General features: G+C 46.2%; 1 long non-coding RNA gene across 6 annotated transcripts in view; it reads right to left on the bottom strand.

Annotated features, from left to right (window-relative positions):
* Positions 1-4,537, bottom strand: part of LOC123785462 (uncharacterized) — a 30,244-nt gene extending 25,707 nt beyond the window's left edge. For all 6 annotated transcript variants that reach the window (XR_015726880.1, XR_006777639.2, XR_015726881.1 and 3 more), the window contains exon 1: positions 4,358-4,537. This is a non-coding gene — a long non-coding RNA (uncharacterized LOC123785462). The remainder of the gene's footprint in view (positions 1-4,357) is intronic.
* Between the last annotated feature and the right edge of the window lie 12,936 nt (positions 4,538-17,473).

Below are 17,473 nucleotides of genomic sequence, written 5' to 3'. Positions count from 1 at the left end.
GTTTTAGAAGGGTTTTAGAAGAAAACCTGTGCTATCACATCACTGGGCAGGATGCTAGAGGAACTGCTGACCACCTACACTGCCATCAAAATAAAAGAGAAATCATCCTGGATTCATGCAAGTCACACCAAAACAGGCCCAGATCATGGCTCTCCAGACAACTGGGAGATGATCCCTCCTTGTGACCTGAAGATAAAGATTTCCAGGGCCAGGTCCTCAGCCCCAGAAACAGATGGCACCATGACATAGAGAACTTTACCCAGGATCATGAATTAAGAAACTTCTCTTTCACCTACCCCTTTTTTTTTTTTAAGACTCCCTGATATTAAGACAAAAACAAAAGCACAGAAGCTCAACTTTCTTTTTAATAATTTTTCACATTTTTAAGTCATTGAATAGAAGGCTGACCAAAGATAAATGTTTGCTTCTATCTATCTTACTTTCCCTCTCTGCGTTTCCACTATGGGTTCTTTGGGCCTGTGTTCTCTTCTTACTAACCCTCTCTTTTTCGACAGGTCAGACGCAGATCAAACACCCCCTTGTGCCAGTTTACCAAACTCTGGCCGTGCGAATGAACCCATCTGACTGTTGGCTGTGTCAACATCTACATGCAGAAGAACGTGAACTGGCCTCTGTTCCTGGCGCACTGAGCACAGGAGATGGATGGACGACAAGGTATGGTATCCACGACCAGAAAAAAGTCACTCTTACTTTTTCCCTAGTGAGTCACTTGGACCCTGGGAAACTTCTACAGAAGCTCAAGGACTATCTGTTGTCAGGGTAGAAATAATGGCTGAAAATTTTTCCCTTTGCACTGAAAACAGATATGCCGCTGGACTTCTCCTGGGAGATACACCAAGATAATACCATAACCAAACCCGGTGCTTTAATGCTGACAATGGCATCTTCAGATCTGGCAAGGGACTAGACATAGCAGCTTGCCAGATTACCACGTGAGTTCTGTGGCAGCCCGGTACAACATGGGGCATTTCCTCTGTCCCCCTGGTTAGATTCTCAGTGTACCACAGAGTATTTGGGTGGACCAAAATTCTGGATTTACTTGGCTAGGTGACAAAGCTAAGTGTATAGCTGCCAGAAGCAAACAACAGGCCTCCTCAATAAGCTGTTTTACAGCCTGTTCTGCTCTCGTGGACTGACAGGACCATGTGAAATATGGAGATGGGTGGATCATTATTGATGGCAAAGGTCATGGAATGCCCCACACTTTGAAGAGTATAGGTTCCAGCCTAACCTTGTCTCTAAACCACACTGGTCTTTTTATTTTATGTGACAACAAAGTGTAGAAAGGGCTCCCACCTACATGGTCAGAACCATGGGGACTTTGACACCCAGCTCCTTCTGTCACTCAACACCCCACCCTACATGCCAGCCAAATTACAAACTTGGGCTCCTTTGTTCATAAAATTGTGCCATATAAACACACCCATTGAGAAATCATAGAAAATCCACTAGTATATCACAATTCCAAGTTCTATTTAGCATTAAGGGTCTTATTCCCAGGTTTTAGAGATTATGACTTAGAAATGGCAATCCTAAATCTCTCTGTGGTAACAGAACAAGAGTTTAATACCACAACTCAAACTTTCAGAATACTCCAGGCAGGCAGAAGCTAACATCATTGTGCCCCAGGTACACTGGCCACCCAGCAAGAAGGAGCTTGCGCAATCAGTGGTCAAACACGTTGCTTCTATGTAAACCAAATCGGACAAGTAATACTTAACTTTAATCTGTTAAAAGAAAGAATTAGTATTTTTCATCAGGTGAACATAGCATGGGCATTATATTAGACTGATCAGTTTCCGGGGTTGGGGGACTGGTTTAATTGGATATAGGGAAATGTGAGAATGGAATACTCATCTTCATTCTAATCTACATTCTTTTTGTCTTTTGCAGATTTCCTATCACTCATCTACAGACTCAATTTCTCCCTGCACTGTCACCAGCTCAGCTTTTAGGATGTAGAACTTCCATGGAAGTTTCAGAGAAGGAAACTATAAGGGTACAGGGCGGGTTGCCCCAAAATGTACCACAATGGCATACTGATTATTTATCATTGAAGCTACTTGGGAAAGAGCTGGAGCAAGGACACTCACACCCTCCTCTGTCCCCCTGAAAGCAGGAAACAATCTTTTATTCGAAAAATACCCTCTCTGTACTAAGAAGTAACAAGACATCCTTATCACCAGAGATAGACATTTTAGCGGTGAGAAAGCTGTAGAAACAAACCTTGTTATTTTTTTTCTTACCACTGCAACCTAAATTCTTAGAATTCCTTATGAATTAATGCTCCCAAACCCCTGTGTTCTTTATCTTGCTAATTCCTCACAAATGTATTGTCTCTTTGTCTAAAATGTATATAACTACCTGCTTTGGTCATTTCTTTGGGTCTCAATATTATTATTGGGGTTCCATGGGCACATAAAATTTTGTGGGTTTTTTTCTCCTGTTAATCTGTCCCATAACAAAGTAATTCCAAAACCAGCTAGAAGAACCATGGGGGGAAATAAGGAAATTCCTTCCTCCCCCACACTTACTGTTTAAGGTTGATGAGAAATGCAACCTCAGTCTTGTTCTGAGGATCTCTTTCCCTTCCTGGGATCATACAGGAATCCTAAGAGCCTACATTTGAAAAACAGGCGCTCTAGACATGAATCCTTCCCCATCACCACTAAAGCGTGACCCATTTGAAATCAGGACAGTTGGGGGGCTTCATTCCCTCTGAGCTAAGTGAAGCAGGGATGTTCAGCCTCAGTCTCCAAGACCATTGCTCTTTAGCTTCCTTCTCCTGCTTCCATTCTCAACCCCTGAAGAAATCCCACACGTGTCTCAGCAAGCTGTGTGCTAACAGAGCACAGGCCTCCACCGTTTTTAGAAACCCCCCAAGAGCCAAGTGCCCTCTGCAGTCACTGGGAGGCCTGTCTACTCTCCCCTGGGCCCCTTGTTTCTCCCCCGCTCCCCCTCATGGGCTGGCTCTCAAACTGAAGCCTGCCTGGCAGCTGCTCCCTGATGCCCGGAAGTCTGTCTTCAGTTCTAAGACAGGGAGACTGTGAAGGAACCCCTGGGGATCCCTCCCTGACTCCAAAGATGAAGCCTTGACTACTCTCCTAGGATGCAGGAGGGAGAAAAACTTCTCTGAGTTTCTTATCTCTTGCAAAGCAAACATGGTAACAAAGCAAAACACAGAGAAAAAAAAAATCAAAATCTCAATCAATAAGCCCGGCACATTATTATTACTTTTTCAGTTGGTGACACTGAGGTTCCTGAGGTGAAGTAGCTGAGGTGGGATCTAAGCAGCCTGGCTTTCCCCTGGTGGGGAACAAAGCTCTGTGTCAGGGAGGAGGGCCCTTGGCCATCCTCTGAAGAGCCCTAATTCCCTACTAGGGCTCCACCCCGCTGCCACGTTGACGAGGGAGCAGAAGGCTAGCTGAGGACAAAGCGCAAGCTGACACCCCACAACCACCCCCCCCCTTCTGGGTGGGATTTGTGTGACATTCCTCCAGGAAACTTTCAAATATCTTAATGTTAATGCCTTGCTAGAGGGAAAACATACTTAGCTTGCTAATAGCAAGGCCTCCAGTATCCTGAAGTTCTTCTTTAGCATATGAAAGTCCTTTTGGGCACCTCCCTTTTTCCTTACCTTCCCCAACCCCACAGTATATAATCAATTGCTCCTCACAACCCCAGTGCAGCTCTTTCTGCCCAGGGTCCTGTCCCTGTGCTTTAATAAAACCACCATTTTGCACCAAAGACCTCTCAAGAATTCTTTCTTGGCCGTCAGCTCCAGACCTCACCCCACCAAACCTCACCTATATTCCAAAAGTACATTGGCATGACCTTTACACCTTAAACTTCCTTTTCCAGATGAGTCCCCCGTTCCTGGGCAACACAGGAATGATGGAAATCATTGCAGCTGTGACAACTCCAAGTCTTCCCACCATTCAGAGCATGGTTTGAAAGGACACAAGGAAGTAAATGACATTTGTTGGCAACATCAGCCACTCTGGGACACATTGTTTCCCACTGGCTCCTGCCTGGACATTTTGAGGAAAAACATGTATCGGAGGAAAAAATACACAAATGTGCATTCCTAGAGGAGTAGTCATTTGGCAAGCTGTCTGCCCGAGTAAAAATCTCCCTTCTCCTGAGAAGAGAAAAACAATACCCTGAGGCAGGTCACCAGTTTCTGGAAGCTTCTGAAAGCTTCCAAAAGCTGTAGATTAATTATTTTTGCTCATTAAAAATAAATAAATAGATAAAAATTCTTCTAGTAATTCCATTTGTTTCTGTTATTTCACGTAGGTAAAACAAAAACAAGGAGGTTCTCCCTTCAAAATACCTGTTAGTCCCTTTCATCTCGTCATCACCGTATCTATGGCTTTATTTCAGGGAGTCCAGATGGCCGCCATTATCTCCAAATAAATCCCCCATATCTCTCTCCACTGCAGTCCACACTACACACAGACCCCGGAAGGCCTTTCCCACACGTCCCCTTTCCAAACGGCCTTCTCTACTCAGGTGGAGGACAAAGGGCTGAGGACTTAGACCTCTGACGTCATGGCCAATTGAGGGTGTGTGTTCTGGACAAAACTCACACGGTTCAGGTGAAAGACCTGCAACTTCTGAAAACTGCCTGGTCTGCGTTATGAGTTACTAGTCATTTATGAAGAGTGGAATTATGCCGTGGCGCAATTATGCTACATTGCACTTTTCATGTTTAAAGCATTTAATTCACAAAAGGTGAGTATCTCAATTGTGACATTGTATTTGCAAGCCCATTTTGTCCTGGTTCTCCGTTTCTAATAGACCCATTTTCAATATCTTGATATAAGAGCCTCAGGACTTCCAAGATGCCCCAGGCAGAGGAGGGAAAGAAAAAGCACTTGCCATCTCCTTGGGGCCCGCCCTGCAGGGGAGAAGCTGGGAGGAAAAGGACTGATCAGAGGAGCGGATTGAGAGCCCAAGGAGTAGGACCCCCACCCCCAGGAACCCAGGGGGGTAACACTGGCTTCTTCCCAGCCTGGGAGAGGCTCCCATTAACCAGTATCCAAAGGCAGTCTTCAGGAAGAAGGTCAAATACGGAGAATGGGAGGCTTTCAGGAAAGCTGAGGGGAAAAGGGAGGTCAGTGTTTGATCAATGTATTTATGGACTCTATCCCCGTATTTATGTGATTTCTAAACAAAGAGCTGATTCAGTTAGTGGAGTTAAAAATCAGTTCAAACAGTGAACCGTTCTTTAGAGCGGCATAAACCAAACAGCCAGTAGACTGAACTTCTCAACACATTTGATATTAAATACATCCGTTATGATTCAAAGATCTTTAGAAGCACGACGATGTGGCAGGCACAGATGCCAGCCCCTGAGGAGACAGGGGTGAACTGAAGTCCCTCGGAAGATCCCACGAGCGGGCGTGCATGGGTGAGTGTGTGCATGGGTGAGTGTGTGCGTGTGAGTCGGCTTCCTTTGTTTCCTGAGGATGCACGACCTAACTGTTCTACTTCCCCCACTGTCCGAATTCCCTTTACATCCTTGAAGTGTTCGCATATGTGGTCTTCTAAACACAAGAACTCGCGCATTCTCCGTGCCACAAAATAGTGCTACCCACACTGTCCTGTGTTTCTTGGGGCTCAACCAGGATGTTGAATTACCCGGCTCATAGAACACTGTTCAGCGGCGGGCCTGTTGTAAACAAACGTCTCCACCACAGCTCAGCAGGAAGCTGAAAAAAACAATTCCGTCTAGAATCGCTCAAGACGAGTTTTCATAGACCTGAGTGGGAGGGGACGACCTACCCAACTGGAAAATGGTTTCCTGGGACTTGAATGTAGCTTTGTTGGGCGACAGCGCCCTCTCTTGGTTTCTTTTAGGAAAACAGGAAGCGTTTTCATGGGGAGCTCCTTTTATTTTAAGAAAGCGCTGCACACCAAGGTCCTGGTGGGAAAATGCCAACAGTTTGTTCTGAGGCACTTACCACGAAGTTTGTCTGTAGGGGCAAACAACACCTGTGACAGCCACACCATCATTCAGAGCCTGCCTCCTAAGCGTGTTCTTCTCAGGCCGCTCAGAATTCTCAGCCGGGGTGCTTCCCTGCCCTCCTTCCATCCATATTGCTACCTTTCCTCCTTATGGACGCCCCTTTCCCTCGTCTTCTCAGCACTGTGGCCCATGGCCTTGGGCTTCTGGAGATCATGGTGCTAAGGGACTAATGGATACAAACAAGACTAAAGAGCCTTCCCCCACCCCATTATCATCTCAAGGGTATTAATGGGCACCTGGTTCAGACAAGGACACAACCTTTGTTGTCTGGCCAGAGGCTCTGAGTAGGAAAGAGATTTCATGCCTGGAAGAAAGGAGGGAAGGATCATACATATCAGGTGGGCCCAAGGGAAAAACACTTCTAGAAAGTTTCCTCAAATCAGAACTGTAGGTAGCAACAACTACAGAGTGATGGGACAGGAGCATTTCAGAAAAGCATCTTGCTGAGAATCAGAGATCCTCTTTCGGAGCACTTCAATGGAGCCGTTTCTGGAGGCTTCGCAGTGCCCTTTGATACATCATCACAATATCCTGTGTCTTCGTGAACAACACAAAGCTGGCCTGACCAATTCTGTTTCATTGAGTGAAATCTTTCTCCAACTCAAAACTCAGCTAAACTCCTGTGGAAATGAGTAGGCGCCCTGCACGTATTAAGAGAAGCTTGCTCTTAAAACTTCCCTTGAACCTCAAGATTTCTCAGGCCCTGCACTGCTAGGGATCAGCAGCTGACCTTCGTCAATGGACTATGCTGTGCAGCTGTCTGCTTGCTGGGGTCACGCGAAGACCAACGCGAGGACACAGGCCACGGCCTGCCTAAACCTTTCCGAGAACGTGCCCCGGCTCATTTTCCTGGTTGGGTCACTCCGTAGCTGACCTTCGGCATCTTCATGTGAAGCCCGGAAATGGGAGGTATTTTCCCACTTTTTGTGACTCAGAGAACCTGAATTCTAATTTAAAAATGAATAAATGAAATGAGGAGGGAATAAGAAAATGTTAAAAAAAAAACACCTCATTTTTTTCAGACTTATTAAGGGTCACTTTGATGCAGAAGAGCGAGGTGCTTGTCTCACGGAGTCGAAGAATGAATCTCTTTTTTTTTTTTTAAAGATTTTATTTATTTATTTGACAGAGATAGAGACAGCCAGCGAGAGAGGGAACACAAGCAGGGGGAGTGGGAGAGGAAGAAGCAGGCTCCCAGCAGAGGAGCCTGATGTGGGGCTCGATCCCATAACGCTGGGATCACGCCCTGAGCCGAAGGCAGGCGCTTAACCGCTGTGCCACCCAGGCGCCCCGAAGAATGAATCTCTTGGACAAAGGTGAGTGAGTAAAGTGACAGAAGTTTATTAAGCAAGGATACAGAGAAAGCTCTCAGGAGTGAGAGGGGTCCTGACAGGGTTGCCACTGAGGGCTTTTAGGGAAGATCTCTTATAGAAAGCTAACCAGGGAACTTACATCTCTTTAACATCCCTATCGACAGCACCATTGAGTAAGGACTAGTGATCACTCCTTCAATGGCTTACTTCCTTTTTACAGTCAGGTAATTCTTGGTCACAAGTAGCTGTTATAACAAGACCCCACCTCTGACACCTAGGACAGGATGGTCTGGCTTGTTCCCTTACTCTGGTCTCCTTTCACCTCCCACCTTTTTGAATTTTGTGAGCCTGATCCCATGGCCCTCTACTATCTCTCCCTACGGAGCCCCTCCTGTTCCTTTCTCAACTTGATATTATTTTCCTCCATTTCTCACTAGGCCAGCAAATTCTAACCCAGAGTAGCTTGGGCCATGTCACGAGGGCCCTAGAATAGAAAGCAACACCGTTAGAACTGGTGTTGAGTTGAACCTGCTTCATAATCCCATATTTTCCTACAGCTCTTCCATCCCATAGCTTTTTCTCTGGGTATCAGCAATTCCCCTGGGCAGGAAGGCATTTAGGTATTATTATTACTCCCAATTCATGGTTAATGGGAAGGAGGAAGAGTGGGATCAAGGGAGCTACTTGAAATTGGCAGATAGAGAAGTCACCGGGCCACACATCCGGTTCTGTTTGCACACGCTGCTGTTATGCCCACTTCACGGAGTAAGGCCAATCTGGGCCAAGTTTGCTGAAGAAGACTGCCGAAGTCCCATCTTTGCTCCAGTGATTTTAGATGTCGCCTGTATCATTTACCCAGTTTCCATATGTGTTTGGGTCCGTGTCTGGACTTCTGTCCAGTTTCACTGGTTTGTCTGTGCACGCACTGGTAACACTGCTCTTGTTTTTAAAGATTTATTTATTTTTTTTAGAGAGAGAGAGAAAGAGAGAGAGAGAGCGTGCATGCATGAGCAGGGAGAGGGGCAGAGGGAGAGAAAGAGAAATCCTTCAGCAGACTCCCCCCCAAGCACGGAGCCCAACGTGGGGCTCCATTCGAGAACCCCAAGATCATGACCAGAGCCAAAATCAAGACTTGGGCGCTCAACCATCCTAGCTACCCAGGCGCTCCCCTGGTGCTGTTTTAATTATAGAAGCTGTATTAGATGTTTTAGTGTCTGATAGACAAGCCCCCTGCCCTGTATCTTTTCTTTTTCAGTGTTTTCCAGCTTTTCTTGCACTTTTTCTCCCATGTGAACGTCAGTATCAACTTGTCTAGCCTCATAACAAAAGCCTGCTGGTATTTTTTATCAGAATTGAGATAAATTTACAAATCTACTTGTGGGGATCATGTTGAATCCTTTCATTTAAGAACAAGGGATATCCTTGGGGCGCCTGGGTGGCTCAGTAGTTAAGCGTCTGCCTTCGGCTCAGGGCGTGATCCCGGCGTTATGGGATCGAGCCCCACATCAGTCTCCTCCGCTCTGAGCCTGCTTCTTCCTCTCCCTCTCCCCCTGCTTGTGTTCCCTCTCTCGCTGGCTGTCTCTCTGTCAAATAAATAAAATAAAACTTAAAAAAAAAAAAAAAAGAACAAGGGATATCCTTCCATGTGTTTAAGGCTAATTTTGTATCTTTCAAGAATTTTTATTGTTTTATTAATTTAGATTCTGCACATTTCTGATTAAGCTTATTCTTAAGTATTTAATTTTTTTGAGGGTATTGTTCATAGAGGTTCTCCTCTAACTGGTTATTTTTGGGTATATGAAAGTTATTCATTCTTTTAAATAAATTTTTAATTTCGGAATAGTTTGATTTATTAAAAAAGTGACAACAGTTCAGAGTTACAACATATCTACCTCACCCAGTTTCCCCCAAGGTGAATATCTCACAATTACCACATTACTTTCGTCTGAACTAAAACACCAACATTTCTACACTGCTGTCAAAATCAGACTTTATTTGGATATCACTAGCTTTTCCCCAATGTCCTTTTTCTGTTCCGGGATCCAACCCAGAATACTATGGTCCACTTAGCGGTCGTGTTTCCTTAGTCTGCTCTGGTCTGTGACAATTCTTTGACCTTTCCTTATAGTTTATGAGCATGACAGTTTTAGGGAGTACTAGTCAGGCATTTTGCTGCATACCTCTCAATTTGGGTTTGTCTAATATTCTTCTCAAAACCGGACTGGGGTTATAGGTTTGGGGGAAAAATATCCAAGAGGTGACATGCCCTTCAAGGGGGTTGATTTTGCACGAGGCAATGGTGCATCCTGCCCCATTGTTGGATTCTTTCAGTTTTTGCATTGGTGCAAGCATTGATTACTGAGTTTCTAGTTATATTATCACATCAGCTACACAAAAGGATAGTTTTACTTCTTTTTCCAAACCTCATGCCTCTAAGTGTTTTCCTTCCCTTGTCTGACGAATCTTTCTTTATCGCTTTTGCTCTAGAAGCCATCTCCTTTGAGGCTCTGGTCCTCTCAGTGTCTCAGCCCTTCCTGGTGCCCCCCTCACCACAGTGGCAGGATTTCCCTCCCCCAGCTCTCCTCCCCACAGTTGCTCCCACAGTATCTCTGTTGAAATAAGGTGCTTTTTGCTCTTTTTATAGTTTGGAGTTTGTGATAGACCTGTCTCCTAGTTACGCTGCAGGGTGGGGGCATGTGTGATTTTGGGTTCCATGCTGACTTTATGGCTTGGGGGAAGGATAGGTGGAGACTTCAGACTCAAGCGGCCACCATTACCCAAGAACCCATCAGAACTCTTCTAGACATTGTTTTAATGGTCTTTGATTTACTGGTTTCTGTACTCTGAAACCAGTTCAAAATGGCTTAACTGAATGGAGATCGATTTTATAGCCTCTGAAACCATGCATAGGTAGGAAGCCAGCTTCCTCAGCTGATTTCTGGCAATGGCTGGCTTTCACAGTCTGGCAGAAAAAAAATTTTTTTTAATGATTTTTTATTATATTATGTTAGTCACCATACAGTACATCCCCGGTTTCCGATATAAAGTTCGATGATTCATTAGTTGCGTATAACACCCAGGGCACCACGCAATACGTGCCCTCCTTACTACCCATCACCGGTCTATCCCATTCCTCTGAGGCCCTCAGTTTGTTTCTCAGAATCCATAGTCTCTCATGCTTCATTCCCCCTTCTGATTATCCCCCCTTTCTTTATCCCTTTCTTCCCCTACCGATCATCCTATTTCTTATGTTCCATAGATGAGAGAAATCATATGATAGTTGTCTTTCTCTGCTTGACTTATTTCACTTAGCATTATCTCCTCCAGTGCCGTCCACGTTGCAGCAAATGTTGAGAACTTGTTCTTTCTGATAGCTGAGTAATATTCCATTGTATATATGGACCACAACTTCTTAATCCAGTCATCTGTTGAAGGGCATCTCGGCTCCTTCCACGATTTAGCTATTGTGGCCAATGCTGCTATGAACATTGGGGTGCATATGGCCCTTCTCTTCACTACGTCTGTATCTTTGGGGTAAACACCCAGTAGTGCAATGGCTGGATCATAGGGTAGCTCAGTTTTTAACTTTTTAAGGGACCCCCACACTGTTTTCCAGAGTGGCTGTACCAACTTGCATTCCCACCAACAATGTAGGAGGGATCCCCTTTCTCCACATCCTCTCCAACAATTGTTGTTTCTTGGCAGAAAATTTTTAATGGAAGGTGCTAGAGCCTCAGTTAGCTCTACAGCCTTTCAGAGTGCAGCGGGTGACATTTACCTAAAGTTTCGCTGCATAACAAAGATGCCATGTCTTCAGTCAGCAGTGTCCGAATCCTCACCGCCCTCTTCTTTACCATTTCCAATAAGCCATTATTAATAATTTCCTTCTGCATCATGCAAAAAGCCATTTCCAGGGATCCGATGCTGTGTTTAACAAGATGGGAATGTATTTCTCTTTCATGTAAAGTAAGTCTGGTGATAAAAAGTATGGGGTTGGCATAGCAGCCCATTAATTATGAAAGACCCAGGAAATGTCTCTCTTGATGCTCTGCCATCTTTACCAGTCTTCCACCTCTCTGATCAGAACGGGCTTCGGCTGTCATGCTGATGTGCAAACTACTCAGACACAGGTGCAAATTAAGAGTAGAACTGAGTCATAGGATCCCACTGGCAGGAGAGGTTGGGATATTCAATCTGTATTCTTTATTCTGCGATTTCATCTGACAGCTAAAAATTAGGGGATGTATTTCTAAAGAATGGGGAATGGATGTTGGGAAACACCAGAATGTAAGCGTCAACATTTAACACAATGTTGATTCCATAAGCCTGCGCTGCTCACTCCCACGAAAGTTGTAGCAATTCTTGCCTGGGAAGTATAGGAATAGGACTGGGGAATTACTTTATAATTATGATGATTTTGTTATACATATATATATTTTTTTTCTTACTCTATAAACTTACTAACACATTGATTTAAATACTTGTAATTTCTGGAGGGGCTGGAAGACCCTAGAATTATAATGCTACTTTATAGTTTTACCTCTCCAATTTTAGACCTTTTTAGAAACCTGTCTGTGGAATAGGTAATCTTTCACACTTTCATATTTTATGTAGTATCTTTCTGCCATTTTGATTTTCTCCAAAGAGCAAAATACAGAAGTGAGCTTCTCTTAGGTCTGCGTGCAAATGCTATTATGTTATAAAACCACTGGATGGCGATCATGTCCATGTTGCTAGAAATCCTTTGCTCCTTGACCAAGCTGGATATCTTGGAGAAAAGTTCAAGACCAAATCTCTTTTCTGAAATAACGCAATGGGAGTGAATCTCAGTCCCCAAACTCTAGGGTGTGAGAAATACTAAATGTCTTTATTTTCTATAACTCAGCCTATGTACTGCTTCAAGATCTAAGGAAAATTAAATTTCATTCTTGGGGCTGCTCCCTCTTCCACTCATCCCCAGAAGAGGGCAAAGGGCCAAGGTTTTGGGTTCCACCAACACACTGGGGGTCCCCTGCTGGCATTGGTCATCTGTCCACACTGAAGATCACTGAGATGCCCTTTGTTCCAGTTCCCATGACCCTGTCTGGCCCACAACTGACTTGTTTGTGCCACATTTGGAATGATGGTGCCTTTGGAAGGATGGGGACCCAGGAACCTGGATGAGTTCCTCTGAGGCCCCACAGGGCCCATTCCTCTAAGTTCCTTTCACATCCTCAGGATACTGTCAGGGACCAGCCCATGAACACTTGCTATCACAGGCCCCCGGGACCTCTGGTTTTCCTAGGCTGGGCTTGAAACCCACCCCCGCTTCCAGGTTTCCCTCAGAGGCTCTTTCTCTCTCAAGTTCCTTCTCCTCAATGGATTCAGGCATTTGGAAACAATCTCAAAGGAGCTGGTTTGCAGGCAACACAATAAACTTGCAATAAACTTTCTCTACACAAGGAAGCACCATCCCCTATTTCCTACAGAAGAAATAAAACGTACAACTCTTAAGTAAATATCCTACCACATCAACTAAGCACCCTCCGTAACCAACTGCTAATTCATGATCTCTAAAATCATTTCCAAAGTAAATCAAGGTAAGTCAAAGCTGCTACTTTCTAGAAAATGCCTTCTTTTGCCGCCTTCTCTCTGTAGGACATCTCTGTGACATACCTCAACAAGGGTGACAAACGTCAACTCCGCAAACCAGATCGGTCAGAAAGGCATCCTGCTGGTGCAGAGAGGTGGCAGAGTGAAACTTTGCACAAACCATGCCTCCATTCACCTTAGCAAATATCCCCGGAGGCTTGAGGTTGACAAGGTCTGGCATATTTAGGTGGAGGACTGAGAGGGAAAGTCACCCGAGAATGTGTCCCTAAGTCTAGAGGACGTCGGATTTAGTGTCATACCCACTTGAGACATCTTTCAGCTCTGGTTCAGGTCTGGTTGGAGCAGGCAGGAGAGACAGCAATGGCTGCATTGGGATCAAGCTGCACGCCCACCAATGACAGGGCCATACACGCAGTGTGGGGGTCAGATAGGATTGTGAAGCAGACCCCCTCTGCAAGGCCTGCCCGGACTCAACAGTGGGACAGAAAACCAAAGTCCAGGGGACTGGTGGGGAGTCTGGAAGCAGCCAGCCAGGGCAGAGGCATGGCTGCTTAGACAGGTCTCTAGTGGAAGTTTCGGTGAGGGCCCAGTGAGGACCGTGAGGACTGCACGTGACTGCCCATGAGAACAAGAGTCCGGTCTGCCCATTTGCCGTGCCCAGAGGCCACCAAAACCTGACACGACTGTCCATGTGAGGACGACCTTTCTTATCCCCAGAAATATGATGGGGCCTGCCCGGCACTTCCTCGGAGGGGCAGACAACGTGACTGCCAAGTGGCTTCATAGGAACAGTTAGGAACTAAAGTGCTGCCTTCTTGGCCCATTTAACCGAAACAGCCGATTTAACGAAACCGCTGAATTAACATTTACTGAGTGCTTTCTAATGGCCAAGCCCTCTTCCACGCCCTTCGTGCGGGTTAGTTCCTCTACTCCTCACACGGGCCCCTCCTCATCGCACACGGGAGGAGACCCATGCCCAGACGTCCCACGTTTTGCCAGGTTCCCGGTGATGACAGGGGGGCGCTTCGGGACGTGGGCCGTCGGGCCCTCACGCTCACCCGCACCGGCTCCGTGTGATGCGCGGACAAGGGAGGGGAGAGGTGACCCCGTCTGGCCACCAGCTCTGTGGAGGGGGTGAGGTTTCGCTGAGCTTGAGGGTACAGAAGAACTTTGACAAGCAGATAGAGGGAGGAAAAGCCTTCCACGCTGAAGGAACTGTTAAAAGGTAACCTGGGACATGTTGAATTTTTGAGCATTTAGTTGAACAAACATCAATTCGAATCAGGCAGGGCCAAACCGGAAGCCGTTAGAGGTACTCCACCAACGGGGGGCGAAGATTTTTAGAGAAGACGCAGGAAGCAAAGCAAGGGAGTTCTCCGTAGGCTATCGCTTAAGTGGTGCCTTCCGTGGGAAAGCCTCGTTGTCTGGTATGATCGGTTGACCCCAGGGTTCCATTTCTCAACCTCGAGGCATTTCCAGGCTTGGGTGTGCGTTTGCTGACCCAGGCTGCCAAGGCATTAGAGCCACCTCGGTCTAATGGCCTCCTGCTTTCACTAACAGGACAGAACAGCTCGAGGCCAAGACACATGATGGCAAATAGCAAGATTTGTCCCAGTAACCTTTGGTGAGGGGCACAGAAGGAGGGAATCTAGTGAGACAGACGGCTGGAAAGATCGGGGCCCAGTTAGGAAGGACTCTAGCCCAGGCAGCAGGGAGTGTACGGATACTGTGCTCTGAGCAGGGGATGGGCCGGATCACCCTGTTGTGGGCACATCCGTGTGTTGCTTGCAGATTGGCTCTTCCCTTCATCCTCGTGAGGACACGTGGGCCCTTTCTGCCTGTGCACGGGCATTGCGCATGGTGACAACTTAGGATCGTGGCCGGTGACACACAGGTGGGATCCGCGGGAGCCAGTAAGATCAGCAGGAGGTGAGTGCAGTGTCACCTGAGAGCAGAGGAAGGACTGGAGTGGAATGAAAAGGTGAGAACCAGGTGTGATTCGGGACCTAGAGGGCAAAGCAGTGGGGTTTAAGTGGTTTGGGAGGGTTAAGGAGAAAAGGAAAGGAACGGGGTGGCCTGGCCCCAGTAACGAGCTACAGAATGAATAGGGTAGAACATAAAGGAAAGTCCAACTTGCTGCTACTTTCCATTAGAAAGACAGATTCTGTTCCTATAGTAACCACTGTAGCCCGTTTGGAACTTGACGAGACTCCCTCAGGCTGCCACCATTTACCCCATTCCTGAAAAGCCACGTAAGATCACCTGTCGAGGCCCCATGTGATGCTGAGACAGGCCAGCCATCTGCTCCTCAGCCCTGGATGGCCCACAGTGGCCTCTGTGAGTGGGGGAACCCCTCTTCTCTCACCCTCTGTGATCCTAGCCTAGGGGTGCTTCTGAAGGAAGGGAAGAGTGAGCAGGGGGCTGGGGGCGGGGGTCCTTCCCATTGCCGTGCCAGAGAGCGCCAACAAAGCCCAACTGACAGGACCCAGCTGGGGACGTACAAAAAGGCTCTCAGTACGTGGGCTGGTGAAGCTTTCCCTCCCAGGGGCTAGACAATAGCTTCGGTTTCGCTGCTGCTGTAAACCTCTTTCCCAACTTTGCCGTGAGTCAGTGGCTTTGTGCTCGTAACCATTGTCCTTTGAGCTTCTATGGCTTAATTCCAAAGCACACTCTAGGCTGTTTGGTAACATTTTTCCTGCCCCCAGTGCAAGAAAATTCATGTTAGATAACTGAGTTCATTTGCCAGCAAGAGGATAGATAAAACTCAACTACATTTAACAGGGAAAAAAAATCAGGATGATTTCCATGAAGAAGTAAAGCTTAGGTTCAAGTGCCGGCTTGGTTACTCATAGCAGTGAGTGACCAGAGGGGTTCGTCCCTACCCTGTGACTCAGTTTCCTCTTCTGTACAATGAAGGGGTTGACTGGGGGCTTTTATAAGTATTCATTAGCAACACCCTATTGTGCCCTTAGAACTCTCATAAAAACAGATGTAGGGGCGCCAGGGTGGCTTAGTCGGTGAAGCGTCTGCCTTCGGCTCAGGTCATGATCCCAGGGTCCTGGGATCGAGTCCCGCATCGGGCTCCCTGCTCAGTGGGGAGCCTGCTTCTCCTCTCCCTCTGCCTGCCACTCTCCCTGCTCATGCTCTCTCTCTCCCTCCCTGTCAAATAAATAAATAAAATTATATTTAAAAAACCGATGTAAAAATACAGTTTAAATTCATGTACATAAACAACTTCAAATGCATATTGGATTAATACAAAGTAGTCAAACAAGGCTATCTGCATATTTATTTTGGTTGCACTGTATCGGAAAGATCCTGACTGATACACGTTAAGCGTTTGCAAATCCTAGTCTTTTTCTTTCTTTCTCTTTTTTGTTTGGTTTTTTCCCTCCTTTGCCCTGTTTTGTTTGTTTTCAATAATTGCCTAGTCTACTCAGGGTAGTCCTTAATTGGGGCATAGCAGGTGTTAATCTGAGATCATCAAAGACAAAACAAACGCCAAAAGCCCACTCACCGGGCAGCATAAGCTCGTGCACCGGCGTGCGTCGGTAATTGTGAGTATCCATGTTCGTAGGTACTTTTAATCACAAGTTAAATACATTTTAAAGATGGAATTGGAATAGAACATTTGAACAGCTCTTTAAAACTCTGGGTTCACAGAGCACTCTGAAATCTACTGGACTAGATGTCCTTTAAGACATTTCAGAGTCCGAGAGTCTGTGATCCCTGCCTCTTCTCCCTACCCCAATTCCCACCTCTCCCCCTTTCCTCAGTTTACAAGTATTTTTGAGATCCTCGTGTGCATCGGGCAGAGTTGTAGGCCTGTGAGCGCCTGCAGAGAATTTCCCCGAATGCATACACAAACCCTGCCTGAGAACCCTTGCACTCGCAATTATTTATTTTGTTTGTAGCTTTGAAATGTTCCAATTTATGCCACATCTGACACAGACTCGTTTTTTGCTTTTTTTTTTTTAAAGGGTTTTTATTTCATTGAGAGAGAGAGAGAGAGCATGAGCAGGGAGGAGAGGGAGAAGCAGGTTCCCCGCTGAGCAAGGAGCCTGACACGGGGCTTGATCCCAGGACCCTGGGATCATGACCTGAGCCCAAGGCAGACACTTAACTGACTGAGCCACTCAGGCGCCCCTAGACTTGTTCTTTTCTAAGTGACTGAGTTTCTCACTCGGTCAGTTACCAGTTCCTGGGCAGTAGCGGAACCCCGCGGATAATCCATCAACCTCCTAACAGGCAACTGATGAAGACAAGAGGCCCATTTATACTACACCCCCATCATTGGCTGGTTAAATTCAGGGGATAGCTCTGTAGTCAGCAGGGTTCCCACTAGACTCAATCTTTCTTCCTGGAGTTTTGGGAAGCATATGGGTTAAAGTAAACCACTTGATGTTGGGTCCATTTTGTATTTCTTCAAGATGCTCTAAATGAGGTTGTAGGGGTTTTGGTTGTTTGTTTGTTTGTTTTGTAATATGCCCCATTCAGAAAAACTCAAGTCCTC

The sequence above is a fragment of the Ursus americanus genome, chromosome 15, assembly GCF_024610735.1.
Source record: "Ursus americanus isolate L20-20 chromosome 15, mUrsAme1.1.p, whole genome shotgun sequence".
NCBI lineage: Eukaryota > Metazoa > Chordata > Mammalia > Carnivora > Ursidae > Ursus > Ursus americanus.
Note: the sequence above shows the minus strand (reverse complement) of the source record. Positions and strands in the feature narration are given on the sequence as shown.